Here is a 26,255-nt window from a genome sequence, read left to right as displayed (position 1 = left end):
GCAGGTCATTGTCAATGAGACAAACCCGTAGAGTATTCAAAGCTGATCTCTGTTTGCTGGCCGAAGACCATAGCCTAAGTGCTTTCTGCAAAGGATGTTCGTGTTAGAGTTGTAATAACCACGATGGACTTGTCGCTGCTGGCATACTGTGAGCACTTTGGGAAACTGCTGGCACAAAAGTTTTCGCGGTTCCAGCCTTCAGAGAATTGGATCAGGTGTTTTTCTTTATAAGATGGAAGATGTAGAGCGCGCAAGTGTCATCTCCATCGTAATCAGTGCAGGAACGTGTCTGGACAATAGTAGATTGGTCGGCTTTGCTGTTTTCAAGGAAGCGAAGCAGAAAAAAATCAGCCCTGTGAGATAGTGACATCGCACACGTCGTGCAGAATGCCAACTTATGTCGAAGGTACATTGGAGACGCTTGGAATCTATAGATAGATAGTTTTTCTACGTAGATAGTTTTTCTACGTACCATACATCATAACGTAAAAACGTAGCTGCCAATAAACATGTGCTGTTGTTTTATCTGCAAATACACATATGAAACTCACTGACACGTAGTTCACGAGGAGTAGAGTCATAAAGTTAGCACTATACGGGATGTTTCCGGACTTCCATTCAAAATATAATCCGCTAACACTTTAAACTGCAATCAGTTACCAAGGAAGAGGGCTCAAATCTAGGCGCGGAGAGTACTACTGTCTAGCAAATAAAATCCGAAACCTTCGCTTCGAATCGCACGCTCTCTCACGTCTATTAGGACGCTTGTACACCACTCATTGATTGTCGTGTTGTGAACGCAGCTGAAGAAAATTACTTTTTTGTTTGCTTGCGAACAATTTAACGGGTGGTTTCTTCCTATCGGCTATTAGACGGCTACACTACATTGAACGAGGCACACCGGAGCATAGACTGAGGGTTCGTGCAATCACATTGGTTAAGCAGTGTTCAGTACATGCAACGTGTTGTGCATAACAGGGACGAATTACGTTATGGCTTGATGAAGCTGTAGCTTTATGAATCATTCAGATTTCCTTCCCTGTGCGCAACCTGCGGTCACCGTACTAGAGGTCCGTGGTTACGAATAAATCGCGCTGAGAAGGGTCTAGTCTGATAGGGAAGAAGTTTCCAGGGTTCGTCCCGCACATTCCTCCGTATGGCATGCATGAGGGTACCAGAAATGGGCTTGCGTAATGTAATTCCCAAGAAACGGTCAACTGGTACAGCAGTAACTAGTTCTCTGCACAACAGAGTTCTGTGTGGGCTTCTGACACTTTTTCTTGAGAAAGGGAGCACGGTGTGCTTCGAGAGGTCCATGCCGCTCTCTATCAAAAAGCGTGCCGTATTATCGATGCCGCCTTTAAGTATGGCTGTCATTTAGGCACAATTTCAGCCCGACGCCCGTAGAGAGATGTGACCCTAATAGGTCAAAATAATATTTGAATGGGGTGATAGCGGCTAATCCTATTAATTCACATTCCAGTTTAGGCAATCTGCCCATTAGTGCTCTTGAAACAATTAAATGGTTAGCACCCTCGCCCCACCCCTCTCCCGGCATTTATCACTTTCCTAGTAGCAAGATTATTTCTCTATGATTAAGCCAAACCTACAATTTAAATTGTGGGTCACGAGGTAAATCACGAGTAAATCACGTTAAATCACGAGGGTCAGTGAAGCCGCTGTCTTGACTAAAACTTCTACATCAGCCCTTGATGTAGTCCGGACAGTACTGCACTATCCAAGTCAAAAGCAGATGGAAAAAAAGATGTATGAAGCAGCTAAGGATTCCCGCAGCCGGGCAGTCGGAAGGATGATTTTCTGGCTGTATTCCTAGAGTGCGCTTTTATTTAATGATCTAGAAAAATACAGCTTGTCCGAATGCCAAACATCGTATATATGTGAACAGCGTAGCGAAAAACCGTATAACTGCGTACTTGTGCACACTGATCAGAATGTTTTTCGCGAAGCCCACGCCGCGAGAACATTTGATGCTGACCGTTACCGCCTGGAGTCTGAGCTTCGTGCTAATAATAGAGCTCTCGGGTTGCATCAAAAGGGTGCTGCGGCGCTGCGATACTGTGTTTTCTGAAACAAAACACTGTTCGAGTGGAAGAGATAGCTGGGCGTACGGGCATGCACCCGTGTTCCCTCGTACCGTGTAGCAACAGGGAAGGGCTCTGAAAAAAAAAACAGCCAAATGTGCAAGAAGTGTGCAAACCGATTCCGAGTTCCTTCTTGCTACATACACCCCCATTGTCCCGCGTTTTGTCGCAGTCTACTGCAATCGCCGACCGACTGATACGAAAGGGGGCGTGCTCAGTGTAAGGGCAAAGACACCACGCGTCTTCCATAGCCGAATCTTGTGCTTACATTGTAAGGGGCCTTCAATTACGGTAATTTTTCTTATAGACAGCTTGAACGTGACGTCCAGGGCGCAGCTTCTTATCGTGCTGGTCCTACAACATGGCAACTAGGATGACGTCAGTGTACCCAATTCAATGTCACGAGTGATCTGCTACAATGTAATAGGGACGCGAACACTGCCTGCGTCTCTAAAGAACCACGGCAGAACCGGCAAAACCAACGCACGAGAAGCCAACATACTGAGTTTCTTACCGTGGTAGTCGTTGAACATGGCCGCTGGGACAACGTCAGTGCAAGCAACCTATAACCGTTTCACCAGTTATGGTTTCATGAGAGTAGCGAGATGACATGCCACACTTCTCATTTTTATTGACATCTGTCTGCCCAGGTCCCGTGAACATACAGTAAATTAGTAGGTAGCATCCCTGCTCCACAGATACTTTATTAATTGATGCTATGAGCAATGGCTAATAATCACAAACATTGTTACCTAAAACTGTTCCTAATAACAGATGCAAGCCAATCGTGTCGTCGGGCATGTCATTATCGAAGGCGGCCAACGAATGGTACCTGGCCCATCGGAACACAATGTCTTCAAATCTGGCCTCAGTTTCTGTATCGGTGCACAGGAAGTGGGTGCGTCAAGACGTCACGACAAACCTGGTGGCTCAGTTCTCAGGTAGCTCCCACATTAGAGCACAACTAATTGAGCTCTAATGAGCTCAACGAATTGAGCTCGTCACTTTTCCTTATTTTGACGTAAAACCTCTTCAAAATCGGTCAAACGGGGTCACTTTCTGATTCAGCGTGTAATGAGAACTTTCCATAGCATTGTTACCGCGAAAGCGTTAAGCGCCTCATGTCGCACAGAATCCGGCGTTGGCGTCCCGCGTAGAGCGTCGGACATCACTAAGGCGAAAATAATTTCGGACCAAATTGCGAACCACGCATGCCCGACCACTCTTCTACCACCAAAGCTGCTCATACCACGTCTTTCATTCCTTACAAAGCTACTTCTTGGAATTTTGAGAACGGCAGCCCACAAACAAACCTAACGAAACAAACCACCGACAGCGGATATCTTTTATGTTAGCTCTTCTAAGGGTGAAATATTAAAAGTACGAAATATCTCTGTGGCCTGTTCTATTATAAACTTCTCCATAAAATAGCTGCCATTTTGCCTTCTGCTGGACCTACGAGCCAGCCGCAGTGCCTTACGATCAGAAATTGGCCTGTTCGTCATCCGCGCCTTCGCAGAAGTACCAGAGTACGAACTCATAGGCCTATGGTATCACTCACGCTTCTGATCTTGGTATTCATCACGCATAATAATCTGTTTGGAAGCCGCCATCTCGTACCAATCTTATCCTTCTCAGGCACTCAGAAAGCTGCTCAGTCGGTTTTCTTGCGCTTCCAACTAGCTGCTTCCCATGCTTTACTATTGCATCCATAATCACTTACTAAGGTACCTACTGCGGCTTTTAGTTAGGTTAGGGTCACGTGGTCGCGCAAAAAACAATGATTAGTTTCCACATATCAGTACGTGTATAGCAGATGTGTCTTACCAGTATTCACCTACGGGGCACCCCCGCAGGGGCGTCTGCGTCAGCAGGCGTTTGGTGTGTTGCGACACCACGTACCCGAGCACACGAGGGCTGGACCCTCCCGCGTGTAGCCGTGCGCGGCTTAGCCGTGTCTGGGGAAAGGGGGATCCTGGGCGTTAGGCTGATGCTGGGTGTTTGGACCTTTAAGGGCCCCCGGCGGAAGCAACACACCCCTTTGGCCTCTGCTTCACATAGACGGCAACCCCGGACTGACCCACCCGGGGGAAATCGGCAGTCGCCTTTTCCTGTCCTCCTCTCCAATCTTCGACTTTCTCTCTCGCTTTTTTCATCTTTCCTGTCTTCTCTTCACTTCTTCTCACTTCCTGGTTTCCCTGCGGCAAGGGTTAACCTTGTGTGGCTGGCCAGCCTTGGCTATGCTGTATTTGGTTATAGCAGTGATGTACAGCTGGCGTTGGCAGGGTTTCTCTTGCAGGAACTTCTGTCACGTCCCCCTGTTGGGCCCCATGGTGGCTGGTTAGCATCGCGGCCGAAAACCCAACTATACTTATGGAAAATGCTTTTACTAAACTACCTGATCGCCCTCAGAAACGAGGGTGCACCGAAGATCTCTTTCAGTTTTTCAGACAAGTCCAGAACTTTCCTCGATTCCATGTGATTCACTCAGAAAAGCCAGACAAACTAGTGCTTTACATTGCACCGTTCCTTGTTTTGAAGTCTTTAACTGAAGTTTTTGGAACAGGATATAAGGCGTCGAGAATGACAAGTGGTGATCTTCTCTTGGAGCTCCACGATCAGAAGCAGTAAGAGAAAACTGCCGAAACTTGTATCATTTGGGGAGACCCAAGTAACAGTAACACCGCACCGTACCATGAACACCACCCGCGGCGCTGTCTCGGACGATGACATGCTAGAGCTCACTGAAGCTAAACTCTTGAAGGGCTTCAGTAAACAGAACGTCATAAATGTTAAGCGAGTTAAGATGAGGCGATATGGTAAAGAGATCAAGCCGAAACACTTCATACTCACTTTCGGTTCAAGTACCCTCCCCGAGTCCATCGAGGCCGGTTATATCAAACTTCGTGTTAGGCCATACGTGCCCAATCCTCATAGATGCTTTAAGTGCCAAAGGTTCGGCCACAGTTCACAGAACTGTCGAGGCCGGCTGACATGTGCCAAGTGTAGTGACAATGAACATTCCTCCGAAACATGCCAGAACACTCCACATTGTGTCAACTGTGATGGCGAGCATGCCGCATACTTGCGGTCCTGCCCGTCCTGGAAAAGAGAAAAGGAGATTGGGACAATCAAAGTCAAAGAAAACATATCTTTCAAAGAGGCACATTGGCGGGTGTCATACCTGTGTAAGAGCAGCGTTGCCTATGTGGCGCGTAAGGGGGCAGCGTCACAACGGCCTCCGGCGGCTGTCCGACCCACAGGCAGTGAGTCGGCAATTACGCCATCTGCCCCCACTGCGGATGCAGCTAGCGCTGCTCCGTCAACACAGCAGAGGGGACCATCGACCCCGAAGGTGGGCGCAGCCGAGGGTGCCCCAACCTCCCCGGCCCCTTCCAGGGCTGGCAACAGCCGGCGCAGCCAAATCCCACAGGGTGCCCCATCGACCTCCGGGCTGGTGGGCGCTGGGGTCTTGCCCTCCAAGGCAGGACTCTCTCTTGTAACTTCTCGCTCGCAAGAGCACATGTCCGGCACCTCACAAAAGGCAATGGCCACTACACCGGTCCTCAAGGCGCACCAAACGCCTAAGGAGCGGCGAGGCTCCCTCGAACGCTCCAGCAAGGGCAGAACCCCCGTTACAGGGCCTTGAAAGAGCTCTGTAACCTAAGGCATCACTTCCGTTTCCATACACACAGCACTTATTTACTTTCAATATGGATACACACATAATTCAATGGAACGCTAGAGGTTTTCTTAGGAACCTTGATGACGTGCAAGAGCTTATCCAAAAACACAATCCAAAAGTGCTGTGTCTACAGGAAACACACTTAAAACCACAACACACAAACTTTCTTCGACAATATGTCAAGTGCCGCAAAGATCGCGATGATGCTGTCGTATCATCAGGCGGTGTTGCCATTTTTATTCCTAAAAGTATTTCCTGTCAGCGTTTGCAGCTAAAAACGGCCCTTGAAGCAGTGGCGGTTCGAGCTGTTCTTCTAAATAAACTCGTCACCATTTGCTCGCTTTCCGTACCCCCACACTACAAATTAAAAAAAACATGAATTTCAGTCATGTATAGATGAATTACCAGAACCTTATGTTGTTCTTGGCGATTTCAATGCGCACAGCTGCCTGTGGGGTGACTCTCGTATAGACGCGCGAGGTCGTCTTGTTGAACAGTTCTTTTTTTCTTCAGGTGCGTGCTTGCTGAATATGAAGGAACCCACATATTACTCTCTAGCAAACAGAACCTTTTCTTCAATAGATATTAGTATAGTTTCCCCGTCTATACTGGCCGAACTCGAATGGGAAGTTGCGAGCAATCCTTACGGGAGCGACCACTTCCCCATACTGATAAGAACTTCTAAAGAAAACGAATATCCTCCACAAGCTCCTAGGTGGAAGATAGACACAGCCGACTGGGAGAAACTTCGAACTCTCACTAGCATATCATTGGCTGACATGTCTTCTTCAGAAATTGATGCAGCTGTGGAGTATCTTAAAGCATTCATACTAGATGCCGCATCAAAATGCATATCCGAAGTAAGTGGTTTGGCATGCAAACGACGTGTACCGTGGTGGAACGGCGAATGTAGGATCGCTCGTAAGAATCAAAACAAGGCGTGGGGGTTGCTGCGCGCTTCTCCCACTGCTGAGAATCTTGTCAACTTTAAAAAATAAAGTCCCAAGGCAGGCGAACCCGCCGACAGGCCAGAAGAGAAAGTTGGCACTAGTTTTTATCGAGTAATAACTTCTTTAGAGATGAGGCCCAAGCCTAGAAAAGGGTTAATAGGATTAGAGGGCGCCAAACATATTCACTCCCTCTGGTAAACACACAGGGCGATACACTGCGAGACCAGGCAGACTCACTTGGGGAGAATTTTGAGAGCCTGTCAAGTCCAACAAATTATTCACAATCCTTTCGCAAGTACAAACAAATAGAAGAACGTAAGCCATTAACAAGATAAAGCCGAGAGAATGAGCCTTACAACCGTCCTCTTGGTATTTCCGAAATGATAGCTGCCTTAGCGCATGCAAGAGCTCCGCACCAGGGTCTGATAGAATCATGTATGAAATACTCAAAAACTTACACAATGATACGCAAGTTACACTACTCACACTTTTGAACACCATCTGCGATGCAGGGTACCTTCCAATCGCATGGAAGGAAGCCATTGTGGTCCCTGTTTTGAAACAAGGCAAAGACCCTTACTCAGTGGCAAGTTACCACACGATAGCCCTCACAAGTTGCATTTGTAAGGTGTTGTAAAAAATGATAAATCGGTGACTCATCCATTTCCTTGAACAGAGCAAAATGCTTGATCCTTATAAGTGCGGCTTCCGAGAAGGGCGCTCCACAACCGATCATATCGTACGTGTTGAAGGAAATATCCGGGAGGCATTTCTAGACAAACAGTTCTTCCTATCGATATTTCTCGATATGGAAAAAGCGTATGATACAACGTGGCGTTACGGAATCTTAAGAGACTTGCCAGAAATGGGCATCCATGGTAATATGCTTAACCTAATAGAAAGCTATCTGTCCAATCGTACCTTCCGGGTAAAAGTCGGCAGTGTACTTTCACGTCCTTTTACGCAAGAAACGGGTGTACCCCAAGGAGGCCTGCTCAGCTGCACGCTCTTTATCGTGAAGATGAACACGCTTCGTGCTTCATTACCACCGGCAATCTTTTATTCTGTCTACGTGGACGACATTCAAATAGCTTTCAAATCCTGTAACCTCGCATTATGCGAGGGACAGGTACAGCATGGCCTGAACAAAGTGTCAATGTGGGCAGACCAGAATTGATTTAAGATCAATCCTAACAAAAGTTCTTGTGTTCTTTTAGAGCGCAGCTCTTTGGCGTCCGTTCCTGGGTTTCGCGTCGTCGTCGGCCTCGTAACCAGCTCCGCCCCCCTTTCATCCCCCCAGCGCTAGCAGCGACCGACTGATACCGCTGGATGCCGCTGACGCCGCTAGAGAGTCAAGATAACGTGACTGCATAGAACACCGTCGCCGCCATGCAGAAAGAGGAGGAAAGGGTCCCCCCCCCCTGTTCTTGTGTGGCGGATAGCTGGGGTTGACTCACTATCGGCGTCAGCGGCATCAGTCAGTCGCTGCTATCTCTTCCCTCCTCCCTTTATCGTGTTGTCCGCTTGCTGCGCGCGCTTCTGCCCCCATCGTTTGCCGCTGGGTGTACACGCCGCCCCCCTCCCCTTCCGCTTACTGCTGGTTGCTCTCGACGGCGGCGATGAGCCTCCGCTTCGGCGGCGCGAACTGCAGGGTCTTCTCGGCGGCGGCGATGAGCTTCTGCTTCAGCCTCGCTTACTGCTGGTTGCTCTCGACGGCGGCGATGAGCCTCCGCTTCGGCGGCGCGAACGGCAGGGTCTTCTCGGCGGCGGCGCTTAGCCTCTGCTCCCCCCACGGCTGTGACAACCTCGCGAGGCACTTGTATAGATCTCGTCTTTGAGAATCAAGCATTGGTGTACCAAGTCGAACATATATCAGTCTATTTCTCCGACCACAAAGCTTCCTTCATGACTGTCAAGAACTGTTAGTGGAGTCTTTGTTAAAGGAATACGTGTGAAAAATAAAAAAAAATTCTGTGATAGCGCATACATGTGTTGCTCGATTTCTTTGCCTCAATCTATCCAAACGGTGAAACAGCTTATTTGCTGCGCTCAAATTTCGCATTAGGAAGTAACGTAATCGTCGGTAATTTTTTTACAAGTAAGAAAGGCCTCATCCCAGATCCCTCCTTAGAACTATGTGGACAACAGATACCTGTAAACAAAAAACACAAATTTCTAGGTGTTATACTTGACTACAGACTCACTTTCGTCCCCCACATTAAACATATTAAAGAAAAATGTCTGAAAACAATGAACCTAATGAAACTTCTATCCCAGACTACGTGGGGTAGTGACAGGAAGTGTCTATTGAATCCCTATAAAAGCCTCATTCGATCACGATTAGACTATGCTGCCGTGATCTATCATTCTGCCGCCCCGAGTGCGCTAAAAATGCTAGACCCTGTTCACCATCTAGGTATCCGCTTAGCCACGGGCGCTTTCAGGACAAGTCCCGTTGAAAGTTTATACGCAGAATCGAACAAGTGGTCACTTCATCTCCAGAGAACATACATCAGCCAAACATATTTTTTGAAAGTCCACTCTAATCCTCAACATCCGTGTTATAATACCGTTAACGAGATGACATATGCTACACTCCTTCATAATCGTCCCTCCGTAAGACAGCCTTTCTCGCTGCGTGTGAGGGAGCTTAGTCATGAAATGCATCTTCCACTCCTCGAGCTTCGTCTAATGCATCCAGCCACGCTGCTACCTCCTTGGGAGTGGCAGCTGATACAATGCGATATATCTTTCATGGAAGTTACAACACACGCTCCAGAGATTGAAATCCACATGTATTTCCGGGAACTCCAGCACAAACACTCCTGCACGGAGTTCTACACAGACGCATCGAAGTCACACGACGGGGCGTCCTATGCAGCCGTCGGTCCATCCTTCTCTAAAACCGATGTACTGCATCCGGAAACTAGTATCTTTACTGCTGAGGCCTACGCACTGCTGTCGGCCGTAAAGCATATAAATAAATAAAAACTCCAGAAATCCGTTATATATACGGACTCCCTCAGTGTTGTGAAGGCCTTGATGTCTTTCTGTAACCACAAAATTCCAGTAATTAATGAACTCTACTCCGTACTGTGTAAAGCATATATATCTAACCAACATGTGATTATATGCTGGGTGCCTGGACATAGGGGCATCGAGGGAAACGTTCTAGCAGACCAGATGGCCACATCAACTTCATTGCATGCAGTTAATCCTACTGCTTCGGTCCCTGTCACAGACCTGAAGCCTTTCTTACGAAGCAAACTGCGAAACCACTGGCAACGTATGTGGGACGCAGAAGTAAATAACAAACTGCACGGGATAAAGCCACAGATAGGTTCTTGGGCCTCCGTAACAAAATCAAGGCGAACAGATGATGTCCTATTCTGTCGCCTCATAATAGGACACACATTTGGCACGCATAACATTTTACTTACTGAAAATGATCCTCCAACCTGCGGTAGATGCGGGGAGAGACTGACCGTCCTCCACGTTCTCTTGGAGTGTCGAGCAGCCGAATCTGAAAGAAAGAAACATTTTCCCTTAGCCTACCGGCAGCACATCCTCCTTCATCCAGTAATGTTACTCGTCCCAGAACAGCTACTTGACACCAACGCAGTCCTAAGTTATCTGAAAGATGTTGTGTTGCATGTTGTTAGTCCCACAAGTTCGTAGCGTCTCCTCTCTTCAGAGGATGCCACTGCAATAGTTCTTTCGTATAGCACATGCATCTAGGCCCTTGTGTTTCAAGGGCTCCGGCGAGGCAGCAGTGCTCCAGGTAATTTTACTATCTCATATATTTTCTATTCTGCATCTTTGTTTTACGATGGATTTTAATGCTCACAGAACACGTCATTTGTCATCGACATAGTTTTATTACAGAAAGATTTTACGCACTATACAGCGACTATCTTTAAGGCCCCTTTACAGCCACGCCACACCAACTTCATAGATCTCATACCTACATTGCAAACTCATCACCGCAGACCTTGCACTCTTTGGCCATATTTGGCCCTTGCGCCAATAAAAACCATACATACATTTATTCATTCCTACGGGGCAGAAACCTGGAGGCTTACGAAAAGGGTTCTACTCAAATTGAGGACGATGCAACGAGCTATGGAAAGAAGAATGATGGGTGTAACGTTAAGGGATAAGAAGAGAGCAGATTGGGTGAGGGAACAAACGCGAGTTAATGACATATTAGTTGAAATCAAGATAAAGAAATGGGCATGGGCAGGACATGTAATGAGGAGGGAAGATAACCGATGGTCACTAAGGGTTACGGACTGGATTCCAAGGGAAGGGAAGCGTAGAAGGGGGCGCCAGAAAGGTGTATCGACCACTGCTGGTTCAAGCTTATCGAGCTACAGGACTGCGGCAGCAGACAGTCTCTAGCACGCCGCTAAGCCCGTGCTCACGCCACAAGGGGCTACCGAGCAAAGCATGCAAGAGCACAGTATTATCCTGAGTTGAAGAAAACCATTTTTTGTCTCCAGCTGCTCCCACCAGTGCAGATACTTCCGGTGCCGGGGAGGCAGGGAACCAAAGAGGTCCCGCACCAAGGGCGATAATACAGGCAGGGGCGCCTATAGCCCGTCGCTGCGTGAGCGCAGGCTCCAAGATGGGTCCCACCGCTAGAAGAAGTGCCAGTGGCTACGCTACTTTCTCTCGCAACAACCAACGGGCCAACTCGCGAGACCTCAGGAAATTTCCTTCGGTTTGGGCCTCTGATTAATTCGACTTAGCGTGGTACGACCTCGTGCGACCACTAGACACCCGTTCTTCGACTTACCGTCCGGAAAGGATGAACACTAGATACGCGCTCCCCGCAGGGACAAAGGCATCGTGCGTGAGTTCAAGTCCTTGTCAAAAGGTGTCGTCGGACGAGAGTAACCCGGTGGGTTCCCGGTCCAGTCCAAAGTGAGAAGATACACACTCCCGCCACGATAGCAGCGGTAGTCGCCGCCGTGACGTCAGCGCCCCGCCCTCACAGCAAACCATCGCGAGTGGTGCACCACCGCTGAGAACCGGTTTGCAACGCGAGGGGAGTGAGGCGTAGGGATCGCAGAAGCGGTGAGCGTGCCCGCGAAATGGCGTTGGTGAATTCCTATATCCCAATAAATCTTTTCTTATGGTTTATAATGAGTATTTCTGGTCTATTTGAAACTGCAAGTGCAGGTGACCATTTACTTGGGTGTAGAGAATTGAGTTAGCTAGGTGCTATCACCAGTTTTCTGTGCTAAGCAAGTACTTTTTTCTTGCTTGTATCACTCTAACTGTTAACTAGCCTTGCTTTAGCCCTTTATTGACAGAAGTACCCCTTAGTGGCTGGGTATTGCGCAAAGTGCCCAACGAAGTGCTTTCATTATTTTTCTGGAAGTCCAGAAAAATTAACTGAAACGAGCTCATAATTGAGGAAGTGCCACCAATAAACTTTTGTGCACCCGAAATTATCAGAAGAAATTAACTGGTCTGCCGTTTGTTCTTGACCTGGACCAGGCAGATAAGCTGCACTCAGTACCAAAAAGCTTTAGAAGCTTATTTCTTTAGAACCTGCCTCGTTAAAAACACTTCATTCAGGCGTTTCTCGCCATGCAGACAACTTTCTAAATAACGCCTCATATAATCACTAAGTATAGTTGAGTGATGATATTTCTTGAATAATTGGGCAACCTAAATGTACATAGATTTCGAGGACAGAAAGCTCAAAACAACAGATAGGTATGCTTTGGTACTTCATTACATTTTAAGTTTGGCGTTTATATTAACGTGAGATCATTCCTTTCCAGTGCATTTTGCCTTCTCACAGGCAGCCCTAAATCCTGCAGTGATGTCTTGGTGTGTGAGACATCTTAGTGTAAGTTAATCAGGCGGGTATATTGTGTGTTCAGATATGCAAGCCAGCTCTAAGAGCTCATTTGTTCAAAGTTAACTGTTAGAAAGCTATGCTGAAGCCCTGCGTTTTGAGTAACCTTTCCTTCTAGTCACAAAGATAAGTCACAAGTGAAAACCACAATGACTGTTCCGATTGCGATCAAATATATTTTTTCCAGATATGCTTACACTGTTAAGGGTAATGTAGGTACTACCCTGTGTTTCCAGGTTGCATGCTGTTGTGCCTTATGTACTGTAATAATGTTTCATGTGCACGCAAATAAAGGTACCTGAAGAAGAACAGTCTCTATTCTCTTTCGTGATAGCGAAAGTTATCAGCAGGCACCGGGCCATGAATGTGGGAATAGCAAATGAATTTCAAAACGAAATGAAAAATCTACAAGCCCAACGAAATATATTTTTTCAGTGTCCAGTTTTAATATCTCAATGCCATCTTAACTGGACCACAGTGTACCTGTCAGGGCTGTGGAAATAATGACTCAACAACAGATTAGCAGAACTGCCACAACATCATTTCAATGAAGCATCAATGGAAATACAACAACAATTCAACAAAATGAACGAAACTGCCTAAGCACAATGTACTTTCAATCGGAACCTAATTATTCGACACTGAAAACAATATAAAAGCGGGAGCCAACTTTTCAAAAAGTGTATTTGAAAAAGACAACTCGTCGAAACATTCGCTCCCGCCCTTACATTGTTCTCGTTTTGCTCATGGTTTTGAATTTCAATCTCCCGTCTTCACGATGCTTTACCAGGATTATTATATATAAGGTTATTAGTATAAGAAATGTGCTTCAATTCATCGAAGCGTCGACGCGGCGTAAACTTTTGGCGGTGTTGCTTTACAGCTGTCAGAATGATGTATTGCTAATAAATTACTGACGTACAGTTTTCTTACTTTCGCATACAATAAGTTGAACTCATAAACTGGGTCCGTTCCCACGCGAATCTCGTGAAGTGTAGTACTGAACAGCGTGTCGGCACGATGTAATGCTTTGCTATTAAAGTCGTCCAAGAAGACATCTCACTTTCAAGCGTATCCCCTTGCGACCATAAGAACTTAATGTGCTACCATCACAACAAAACGCAACAAACTTAGCTCGTACACAGCTTCTTCGCCGCGGCTGCCACGCATTCTTTCGAGTCTGTGCTGCCATCTCGGCTAGGGACGAACGAAGCAAACAAGGTTCTCCCTTGCAGACCCACACACTTCCCAGCATCCACTTCCTGCACATCTCATCACCTCCGCGCTACTCCGAAGCTTGTCCAGGATGTGGCGTTTCCCCCACCACCTCGCACGTTGCGGCACAATGCGTCGCTCCTTGCTTCACATTCATTCCCCGTATCATTCTGGCATCCCGCACTACAGAGCAGTGGGAAAGCGTCCATCGTGACGGCTCCTCCGAGGTGCGCCGGGCAATGATGCCATAGGCACAGGCCATCACCGAAGACGTCACAGGAGCCCCGGGCTAAGGGCCCTTTCCCATTTTCCCATTGCATGCAAATAAAAAATGCTTTCATCATCATCATCATAATCGTAGTAATAAGGAGAAGAGAAATCTCAAGGAGCGAAAGTCGCCACATTTCCTTTTCACAACCACGCGCAAAAGAGCGGTTTAGCCGATTTTTTGTGTGCTCGTTGCCTTCTGCGCCTTCCCTGCAGGTGCGCGGCTCATGACACCACACGAACATTTTCGCTCGGTGTCTCGGTCAGTTGCAGGTTTGGTTTTGGTCTTTTTGGCTTATTTAAAACATGTAACTTGCGAATTCGCCGAACATTATTACGACTAGAAGCATAACAGGGGGTATCTCAAGAACCTAAAGATGTCTTTACCTTGACAGTCAATAAATCACCGGCGTCGCCCTATATATGCGTTGTGTGTGCAGATTGAGATAACAGACTTTTGTAAGATGTGAGGTGGTTTGTGAAAATCGCCTTTGTGCTCTTGACGATCACCCAGATATAAAGAATCTGACAGAAACTCACAAAACCTTCCTGAGCAACTATGGGGATTATTAATCATGGCGTGTAGCGTTGAGCGATTTATAGTTTGCTTTGAGGGTATCAGTGACCTTGCAACTCAAATTCAATTTGCACACTTCGATGTCTATTATATTTTTGTATCCGGCATTATACAGCAGCCTATTCTAATATCAGGGAATCAGTCTTGTACGATAATTTTGATGTTTCAGCGCACGATTTAACGTTATATCTCGGTTCTTTTACTGGCGACTCGCTTTGCTTCCGCTCCTCGCATTTTGTACATCTTGCGTATTCCTCTTGCATCGCTGCGGGATACATTCTTCTGAGGCACGCTGATGAAATGATTGCTTTGCTTTGAACGAAAAACACAGAATAGGCAATCACATCAAAGTTAAACGATACCTAAACTGCCTTTCTGTTGAAGTATCAATAAAAAAATTAAAATTATGCGTTTTCACGTGCCGAAACCACTTTCTGAGTATGAGGCACGCCGTAGTGGGACTCCGGGAATTTCGACCACCTGGGGTTCTTTAACGTGCACCTTAATCTAAGTACAAGGGTGTTTTCGCATTTCACCACGATCGAAATGCGGCCGCCGTGGCCGGGATTCGATCCCGCGACCTTGTGCTCCGCAGCTCAACACCATAGCCACTGAGCAACCGCGGCGGGTTTTGTTGAAGTATACTGCAGCGAGAGAGACATTTTTTTCTCAGGGAAAGGCATGTAAGTCCGCCTGAGCTAGTGTGATCTGGCCTAGTGGGATGCCGAATAAGGAAGAAATGGAAAGGAGGTGAAAAAGACTTATGAACGAATATTAGGACAGCAAGACGTGTACATCTAATAACCACATAACGCAGTAATTTCCTTTCGGCCTAGTCTGGAGTTCTTCTCCAGCCCAGAATATAGCCTCATAGCCCATAATAGCCCTTGTAGCTATTTCTGCTACACTGGAGTACCACATCAGGGACAAACCTGCACGCTCCCACAAGGTTTCCTTCCATTTCAAGGCAGCGTAGAAGCCAGCGTCCTCCGTGGTGGCAGGTAGTGACAACTGCCGCTAAACACGTGATGCTGAATCTGAGACACTTGGGCGTTCACAGTTCGTTCGAGCCGTCCACATGGCCGACTAGACGGGTATAGTCTTCAGTGAAAGCGACGTCCGCGCATAATGCATTAAAGTGCACTGACCTGCTTCCACTCGACTGTAGCTGGGAAGCGAAAAGCCTCGCAGTTGCCTTTTTCCCGCAAACGTCTCCAACGATGATCTCGTTGAGCCCAGCAGATAACTGTGCCCCTTCGCATGAGCGAAGCAACAGCGTCTTGATATCGCATCGTCAGCAAGATCTCTTTATTTCAATGCCTTTAGACAAAAGGTTCTCGCCTCCTCATCAGCTAACCAAACTAGAGTGCGGTAGACGAGGCATTTTTGCTTGAGGCCTACGAGCTTTGGAAGCGGCAACCAATCTTAGCTTGAGCAATGATATACAGTTTGATATGACGTGAGACGAGAGATAGCGAAAGCGCGAACCATATTTTGTTTCTTGCGTAACAATGATCGTGTTTATAGTACCACTTTGTCAGGAATAAGGGCGTTCTAAATAGTTCAGCTGAACCCACCGTGGTTGTTTAGTGGCTATTGTGCTTGCCTGCTAAGGACGAGGTCACGAAATCAAATCCTGGCCACGGCGACCGAATTTCGATGGGGGCGAAGTGCGAATACACCCGTGTACTTAGATTTAGGTGCCTGTTCAAAAACTCCAGGTGGTCAAAATTTGCGGAGTCACCCGCTACGGCGTGCCTCATAATCAGAAAGTGGTTTTGGGAAGTAAAACACCGCCACCTAATAGTTCAGCTAAAAAGCACAAAACATGGCTGATGATCGAAGCCTTTTCCACATGGTCGAAGCCTCTCTTGCCCCAACTCTGTTGTAGCGTTATCAGCCGAATATGTCTGTGCTTCTGACATTAGCCTGCAACGCCGACAGCATTGAGTGCTCGCTCTGCAAGTGCTTTTGCTTTAAGGTCTTGCTGAAAGCTGGAACGCGTGGTACAACAGCGTTAGCTCACAGGAATGCCACTCGCGCCTGTCAATACACTGACATGTAGCTGCACCCAACTTGATGCACTTGCGGCGTGCATGAACAGCGCACAGCTCACCGTGTGCTACAGAAACGTCCTGGTCTATCAGCATTATGAAAAATCTACGTCGCTGGACTACAGGGCTGCCTGATTACATTAAATGCCTGTAGATTTGCAAGACGGAGCCCGGCGCAACGGGAAGCCACATGGTACAATTTAATGCTCTAAATTGTACGCAGCAGCACAAATAATCTTATCTACGCACCTCCAAGAAACCGCCACAGGGATGGTGTTTCATTTATATTTTACTGAAACTTTCTTCTTATATATCTTTACTAGAAGCTCAGCAACATGCACGTGATTTTAGAACGATGGCGACAAAGTCGAGCGACTGGCTTGGGATTTCGCAGTACCATCCGCCACCGTCGTTTTCACGTCGCCCATGCTTGGTGAGACTTTAATGACAGCGACAAAATTCCCCGATGATTTAGATACAATTAAATGCGAAATTAGAGTGCAGCTCTATACGTATTTTAACGCGATAGCGTTAAGGAGCTCGTGTCGCAGAAAAGCCGGTGTCGTCGGCGTCGGTGTCGGTGTCGGCGTCCGCGGCGTTGGCCGTGAGCGATAAATCCCGGCAGGCACTTCATAAATAAAAAGCAACTTCCAAGATGGGCTGGGTGGGAATCGAACTAGGGTCTCCGGAGTGTGAGACGGAGACGTTACCACTGAGCCACGAGTTCGATGCTTCAAAGCGGTACAAAAGCGCCTCTAGTGAACGCGGTGTTGCCTTAGAAACGAGCTGTTTCAGGCGTGCGTCGCTTGCTCAGGCGCACATTTCGTTGTCGCGCCGAACGCTGCGTTGCTCGACGCTCACCGCGTCCGATGCAGGGCGCGTAGTCGCTGCGTCGTAGCCCGTTGTCTTACACCCCTTGGCGGGTCGACGGGAACGCTGTCGCGTTCCACTCTTGAAGGCGAAGCTTAAGCGTCCTCCAATTTGTTAATTCTGCCTGCCATGTGTATGAGAGTGCAGCTCTATACGTATTTTGATTTCGACATATAGTTCGCTATATATATTTCGCTATATACTGGGTGTGTGGCACCTTGCAAATGGAGCGAAGTGTGGCGCGTCCGCCTCGCTAACACGTAGACCAGGAGAGCCAGCGCGTGTCTGACGCGTGGGTGCGGTTCACGGCAGCCGCCGCCCAGAGATCTCCCAGAGGACGCCCGGTACTCTGGAGCCATTTGTTAGCCATCTTCGCCGCACTACGCTTTTATTCTGACGACTTCCCCCTCCGCATTTCTCGTCGCGTCTTTCATCCCAGCAGCCCTCCACGTTGGCGTTCATCTTTCGCTTTGCTCGTTCGCTCGATTATGCCGAAGTACGCAGACGCTCGACGCAAAAACAGACGCCTACGAGCTACGCTCTAAAAATTTAGCTTCTCGTAGGTAAGTCGTCCTGACGCCTTCCGCTGCCGAGCACCAGCGGTTGCATAACCACCTGGTAGCGACCTGGTTGCCCCCTTTGTTCGGAAATCGCTCTTCCCGCTTGCATTTCGTTGTTATAGCGTTCTAGTGTTATATCAATATTCGGGTATATACATACGGTATATACGTGCGCTCATGGAAGTTGGTTGGGCCCCAGCGCTTCCTCCACCTGCATGGGAAAATTAAAACTTGACGCCTATGCGTGAGTTAATTCATTAAACGCAGCGAGCGTTCAGCTTGGGATCTACAAAATTTATTATAAGATTCCAAGATAAGGAAGAGAAGCAGATGAATATGATGGCAGATGACAAGGTTCTCAAGAGTGGAAAGAAGCGGAACCAGGAAGAGAGAGATCGAATATGGCGATTGAGTTATCTCAGTAAAGGGTCGCAGGCTCCGAGATTTCACGAATTCTACATATTGACGCAGTCTGCTACAGCCTTCGGCATGCATGTGGTGGAGGTGCTACGTGCAACTGTGAGTAGGCCAGACGGCCATCATAGGATACGAGCCGGATGCGGACGACTTCGCTTGTGCGCTAGACGAGATGACCACCCGGCTTTGCTCGAAGTCATGGTCTTCAATGACACTAGTGCAATCTAATACGTCAGCGCTAATGGTGCTGCAATAATCAACGTGTAACTGCGTGATATCGCCTTTTGGATGAGTCCCGGTCTTCCTCCTAAATGCGATTCACAAGCGCGCCTTAGTCTCCCATTTATCTCTCAGATGCGTGTGCTAAGCTCGGCGCAATACAAATAGTACAAACTCAGTAGCTGAAAGTTCTTATAGGTGCTCTTGCGAAATACAAAATCGTCGAATTACCAATTCTTAACCACACCAATTCTTCCATTCCGAAAATTTTTTTCCTGCCTACTACTCAATTTAATATACTCGTTCAGGTTTTTACGCCTATATCAACTGTGCGAACCCCTTTTCCCATGTACACTTGCCCCCACCCGCTTCTGCGCACGTCGCCCTCCTGTTTGTTATTCCGGTTTCGGTTCCCCCCTTCTCTTTTCCCTTCTTTCTTCTATTATATATTATATTATATTTTAATATATGACAGCGCTCGTAAACAGAGGCGAATCAATCAGAGTCATAAATAAAAGAATGTATAAGGCGAACATTACCACTAGAGAGAGAGAGAGAGAATCAACTTTTATACTTAGCCCTTAGTAAAGGTTGGCGCGCGCTGGCACCAGATGGGGCGGAACCTTCTTCTCAGGTACCATATGCGTCCAGCAGTTCCTGGCGCCTAGCCGCCAGTGCGAGCTGGGTCGGTAGGTCGGGGCTGGACAACAAGGTCTCCCATCGCTTGGGGGGGGGGGGGGTTGGGGCTGGGAAGGGTGGGGGGTTCTTGAGCTTAGTGCACTCTGCAAGGATGTGGGCTAGAGTGCCTTTTGATCGTCTGCAAAACGGGCAGGAAGTGTCATGCTCTGTTGGGAACATCTTATGCGAGAGCACGGGATGCGCTAGCGACACCGCTTGCGTGCGTCGCACGATCGTCTGCTGCATTCGGCTGAGTTGGGGATGTGGACGGGGAAGCCTACATCTGCCACCTCTGTACATTACAACTAGAATGTCAGTTCGAGCTGCAGTAATGATGTAACCTCGAGCATGTTGAAACGACGCACAGGGGCGAAAACCCAGTTTAGAGGCCACAAGATCACGACGAAATGGTAGGTATTGTCCCGGGTTGGTTTGATTTTCTCTTACCAAAACCGGCCATGAACTTTTAAACATTCATATATCGTGCATTGGGGCGATCACTACAGATAAAGCATAAACGCAACAACCATAGGGAAAACATGAAAACATGCGCAATACTCTGAAGAAGTTGCGTCAAACTATCAAGAATTAATACTTGCAGGCAAAACTCTGCCACGTACAGCTTCCACAGAAGTTCCACTTGAGTTGCGAGATGTGTAATTTGTGTCAGGAAAAGGTCTTTTAGGGAAAGTCAAGACAAAAACTTGTGGCTTAAAACAAGAGATTCAAGGAACGCACGGCTCTGGTATTGTTAGACCATCAACATTACCATTTGCTTGACCCACAACCACCGCCCCCAAGGAAGGCAGATCCCTCCGCTTGCATGGACTACCAAATAACTAACGAGCAAACGGAACTTCTTCCTTTTCGAATGCCAGGCATAGACGAAGTCAAGTCGAAATCATCGATAAGACGTGTGGTTCTGAATATTTCTGAGGAACACACCTATGTAAAGGATACTGGCAGGTCCTATTAGGAAAAGAAAAGAAGAAGCTCACAGAATTTTTTACACCGTTTCACTGATGCGAGTGCGAGCGGCTACCGTGGAGGTTGGAAAGCTCAGGAGCCTGGTGCCAAGAAATGAAGACTGGGGTACTAAATGGCTGTATTAGAAAGTTCTTCAAGGTCTACGTTGATGATATAATCGTGTACTATAGAACAAGCGACGAGCATACGTTCTATTTGTCAGAAGTCTTTAAAACAATCAGTCAAGCAAGAGTGAAAATTCATAACAAGAAAAGTGATTTCTGTTCAAGGAAGGTTCTTTTCGTCGGCAAGGTTTCCGATGGAGGAGAGAATAGCACCAAGAGTGAAAGCGTTCAGTGCATCTCCATACCCGTAAAACGACACGACTTGAGCTCGCTCCAAGAATTTATAGGATTTGCAAGACACTTTCGAGCGTTCATTTAAGACTACGCTTCAAGCACAAGGTACCTGGCAGCTTTAAAGCAAAAAGACGTTCCTTTCATATGGTTCGAAGAAGGCGAACGCTGCCATGCTGAATTCGCTAGGGTTACATTTAATCAGACCCCATACTCACTTTGCCTGACTTTAATTTATGTATCGAATCGCATACTAACGCTTGACATTATGGAACTGGCGCTGTTAATTATTAACGACAAATGCGGAAGCCCAGCGGAAGGCGACAAGTTTTTGGCTACTACTCCTGCACGCTTTCAAAAGCACAGGCGAACTACACGACTACAGAAAAAGTGGCACTCACACTAGCCATGGCTCTACGATATTTCAAGAGCGACTTGCAAAGGCGCCCTTTTACTCTGTACACTGATAACCAAGCCTTGACTCGCCTTCTTCAACTATCTCAGCCTAAAGAAAGCGTGGCTTGATGGATTCCCATTCCCATTCCCATTTCCATTCCCATTCCCAATTCCCATTCGAAGTGCTGCATCCAGCTGTGTTGAATCATCGGGATGCTGATGCGCTGGCAAGACTTCACGTATCTCATGCTGCGAGCACCGAAAGCGTAAGCTTGGCTAAGCTATGGGTTGGAACAAAAGACTTAGAAGTGAAGAGTGGCCGGGCACGTAATTACTACATGTGTTCCAAACCCTAGGCGTCTCTATCATAATAGTCCTGAGTCGGGAGGCTAGCGGGGTTTCTGGAGGACATACGAAAAACTTAAGCAATGATTCATTTCGGGGAACATGAAAGGCGATGTGGCTGAGTACATCACGATTTGCCATGGATGTCAAATATGCAAGGCAAAATTCAGACCTCGAGGAAACCTTGAAGTCTTACCAACCTACTCACACACCTTATTCGAAGTAGTTCTCTTCGACTTCGATGAGCGTAAAAGGAAAGGGGAAGGAGTACGAAATACAAACCGCTTTTGGTGGCAATAGATGAATGCCCCAGATTTGTGGATGCGAAGCTCTGCAAGTAAGACAGTAAATGCGTAATTGCGCTTCTTGAAAGCGATATATTTACGAACGTAAAAGTCGTTATGGCTGAGTATGGTCAGGCTTTTCAAAGCGTCAACCTTCGTGCTTGGGCCAAGGAACGCCGCCTCGAACTATGTATTCCCGCCCCGTACCATACAAAAACCAGTTATTCTGCTGTGAGAGTCGTACGAGAGCTGAAGACATCCTTCACTCTCTAGCCTTACTTCAAAGGCGGTTAGAAGTGTGCTTTAGAATCGGCTATTTCACATAAGTACCGTCCCTACACTGCAAGATAAGGATGCATCCCTCATTTCGCCGCTTTTGGAAGGTCTGTTTCTCTTGCAGCCGATAAGGAACTAGGGATTACAGACAATGTTACACTCCAGGAAAAACTGCTTTCTCCAGATCAACGAGGGAGATACCGCCATGCTGCGAAAACGAACATGGACGAACGGCATCGGTCCAAGATACCGGATATAACTCAAGGAGGCATGATTTTTTTGAAGAAGGCCTTGTTTCAAGGGGTTCGATCTCCGGCCCGGATCTCGTTACCAAAACAGCCAGGCAACTATGGATCCTAAAAACTGTTTATTACGAAGAACCGAGAGCGAAGAAAGAAGCTTCGATGCGAAACATTGTTCCGTGCCAGCAGGCGTGGATGATATCAAATTTTATGGTCAGGAACGGAAGCAGATGAAAATTAAGACTGACAACACTGTTGTCAAGAAAAGGAAGAAGAAGAAGATAGAAGAGAGAGATTGAACATGGCGATTAAATTACCTATAAAAGTGACAGTCACTTAGCATGCGCCAAGGAGGGTAAAGGCGAAAGCCTGCGCGCTCAAAGACATTCATTAAATTACCTGACATTCTCATTCGAATACGTTGCTACTTCGTATTACTTGTTTTCTCCCACCGCAGGTCGTGGGTTCAAGTGCCAGAAGCAACGCTGTCTTAATAAACTCTTCTTAAATTTTTTTTTTTGGCCATGTTGAGTGGCATTTGAGCCAGCTGTGGAAGGAAACGACGACAAACGCGCGAGCGGTGGCACGAGCGCGTGTTTCACCGCGATGCGATCTCATGTGACTTTCTATGCCACATGCCCCGTTCTCCAGAGCGTCGGCCGCATCAGTCACTTAAGGCTTTCGACTTAATAAAGGCTCGAAGGTCCCCAGCATCGCATGGGGGAAGCGATTAGTGGCGTGGATTCTGGAACACACGTGAACGCCAGCGATTACAGTAGCATACTCGATAAGCCATGTACTGCTCATCAATAGCTGACGCATTTGTTAGCTAATCCATATTTCGACCAATGACGTGTGTGCTCGTAACGAGCGTTACTTTTTTTCTGCCCACAAGTTTGTCCAATGAAGATTTAACTCGCGCTTTCGGCAGCATTTTAAGGCGTTATCATTGGGAGGGTCAGAGTCGAAAAAAAAGCGTATATTTGTAAAGAGGGGTAAGCCAGTCACGTGGTAGAGGTTGAGGGCACAGAAGAGCTTAGACGAGCCTGTATCTGTCTATATGTATGTATGTGTGTATGTATGTACTTTCTTGGAAAAAATGGGTTTCTTGGAAAAAAGTATGCCTTCCAACCACTCGGAGCAACAACGCGCGCATTAGATCCCATAGATTATATGAATATTTACCATTATTATTAGGGTTATAATTATATTCGAGTGCTGATTGCCGTGTTATAATTTGTTAACGAAGCTTTCCCCTCAATTCTAAATATTTTAAGGCAGTTTGTCGTGTGCGTATCATAGCCACGCACGCTTATATCGCCTTCCGTTTCTCTACCACGGGTGCGCTTTAAAACCACGGCGCTGAAATTTTTGCTTTTCCTTTCCTTCCTTCTTCTCCGCCCTCAAACTGGCTCTCTTAACTACTACACGCAGAGACAAAGCAACTGCGCGCGCATGCGATCCCATAGATGAGATGAATACATATACATATGTAGAAAATTATCAGTCATAGCTCTCGTAGTATAGCCTTCTGGGCCATTTCCTTTTTTTCTTTTTTTTCGAAAGTAGTCCTATTAGGGTTATTATAATTACACGAAGGTATTTTGCCCTCGTCAGCAGCAGTCCTTGAGATAGTTATTCTGGCGGCTAGGTTCCCACGCTACACGTGCCGCCCTCGCACCTGTTTCAGCTTTACTAGACGCTAGAGTTATACTTTGTCCGCGCAACCTTGAGCGATCGGAAAGCGCGTTTTCCCCCTCTTGGCCGGCGGAGAAGGGAGGCTTTGTTTCCGGCCGCAAAGCCCTCCTCGTCTCAGTAAGGTGCCTGGTGGTGGTCTCGCGCGGACGATGCCCTCTCGGTGAGCGCATATTTCCCCTCTCATCTTTTAAGAGGTTCAATACTTACAAGCATTTGTCTCGCAAACCATATTTCAAGGGAATTTTCCACGTCTCAATAATTTCTCTCGTCGTATTCGAGTGCTGATTGCCCTGTTCTAGTTTGTTAACGAAGCTTTCCCCTCAAGTCTAAATATTTTAAGGCAGTTTGTCGTGTGCGTATCATGGCCACGCACGCTTATATCGCCTTCCGTTTCTCTACAACGGTTGCGCTTTAAAACCACGGCGCTGCAATTTTGCTTTCCTTTCCTTCCTTCTTCTCCACCCTTAAACTGGCTCTCTTAAATACTACACGCAGCGTCAAAGCAACAACGCGCGCATTAGATCCCATAGATGAGATGAATATTTACCATTATTATTAGGGTTATAATTATATTTGGGTGCTGATTGCCATGTTATAGTTTGTTAACGAAGCTTTCCCCTCAATTCTAAATATTTTAAGGCAGTTTTCCTAGTCTCTAATCCCGCCCGAGTCGACATACATAGGCGCAAAGCAACATTCCACAGAACCTTATAGCGAGCATGCGAAACGCTTGCTTGACGAGGGGATCAGACACCTAAATGTAGCAAGCAGCACGTATCAAATAAGTGGTTATGGCTACCCGTGGTCTTGATGTTACAACGTGAAGTGTTGCGCTGGCTGCTGGCACTTGTCTTAGGGGGCCAATTGTGAACAACGATTCACGATTTTTGAATTCGTTTTAACTGTAGCTGTCACTGTTTGACAGTTCCGATGACCTTATGTCGCCGACATTGTCACCTGAAGACATTGTTCCAATTGTCTGGCGCGGCCGCGAATCAGCCGAGCGTCTGCTCCTGACTGCTTTAGTTCTCCGCGCTGACGGGAGCGGCATGCATTGCGCGCCTTCTCCGCGGGTGGGCGTCTCATGACGCCACACGAAGAGTTAAGCTTGGTGGATCGGTCAGGTTTAGGTTTCGTGCTTGCTCTTTTTTGCTTATTGAGAATAGGTAACTTACGAATTTGGCGGAACATTTTTACCACTGTATAATACTCGCGCACAATTTTCTGTCGCTCTGAAAGGAGAGCTACGTGCGCGTGGTTGCTGCGCATGCATGTTACGGCGCCAAGTAGTCCGGCCGCCTTTGGCAGGGCTACCATAGAGAAAGGATTCTTACAAGAGATGGCACTCGGCGACAATTGGCAACAGGACATACTTCGCGCACCTCTTAATGTCGACCGTTTGCTGCCGCCAAAATCGAAAAAAAAAGAATTTGCAATGACGTTAACAGGAATTGTTTTTTCTTTCCCCGCAAGACTAAAAATATCTGCGTATCAATAAAGTTATAGTTTGCAACTTTCTTGTGCTACCTAGCGACCGGCCAATGGCACATCAGGTGCATGCCTCATGCGTCAGATACGCGATTAAGTGAGCGAGGCCGGCTGGGCGTGTGAAGTTCACCTGGAGTGCGACCCGTGTCATTTTGATTTTTTTTCTCTATACCCTGGTTTGTTGGGCTCCCATCGCATTCTTGCGTTCCTTCAAACTTCGACACGGCGCCATTGCACCATTGGATTAGAGCATGGTGAGAAATTTTGCTTCACAGTCTGCGACGAATATGCAACAATTTTAGGCTTACGACAACGTACCTAGACTTATCACGCAGTTAACGAAAAATAGATCAACGGTCCTGTCGCAGTTAATTTGAATTGATAACTAGCACTGGAAGATGTTTGCGACACTTTCTGGGAATCCTTCATTATTGTAAGTAATTTCGGTATTTTTTGGATGCGCTCGTCGCGCATGGTGTTGTGACGCAGTTACCGAAAAGCCGCACGGCCGTGTGACGCAGTTTTTTCACATGTACTGAATCTTACTGGGACTAGTTCGCGACGCTGTTTCTCACCCCCAACACGATTGTAATTATTATCGTTACATTTCGGGATAATTTTGAGGCACACTCGTCGCGCCTGCCATGTCACAGCAAAGAGCAGCTCGGCCATGGCGACAAAGTCAGCGAGGCGTGTACTGAATCTTACTGGGAGAAGTTTTTGCCGTTTTTTATGCCC

This window comes from Dermacentor variabilis, chromosome 9 (assembly GCF_050947875.1).
Source record: "Dermacentor variabilis isolate Ectoservices chromosome 9, ASM5094787v1, whole genome shotgun sequence".
In the NCBI taxonomy this organism is placed as follows: domain Eukaryota; kingdom Metazoa; phylum Arthropoda; class Arachnida; order Ixodida; family Ixodidae; genus Dermacentor; species Dermacentor variabilis.
The sequence above is the reverse complement of the archived record's forward strand: the minus strand, read 5'-3'. Positions refer to the sequence as shown.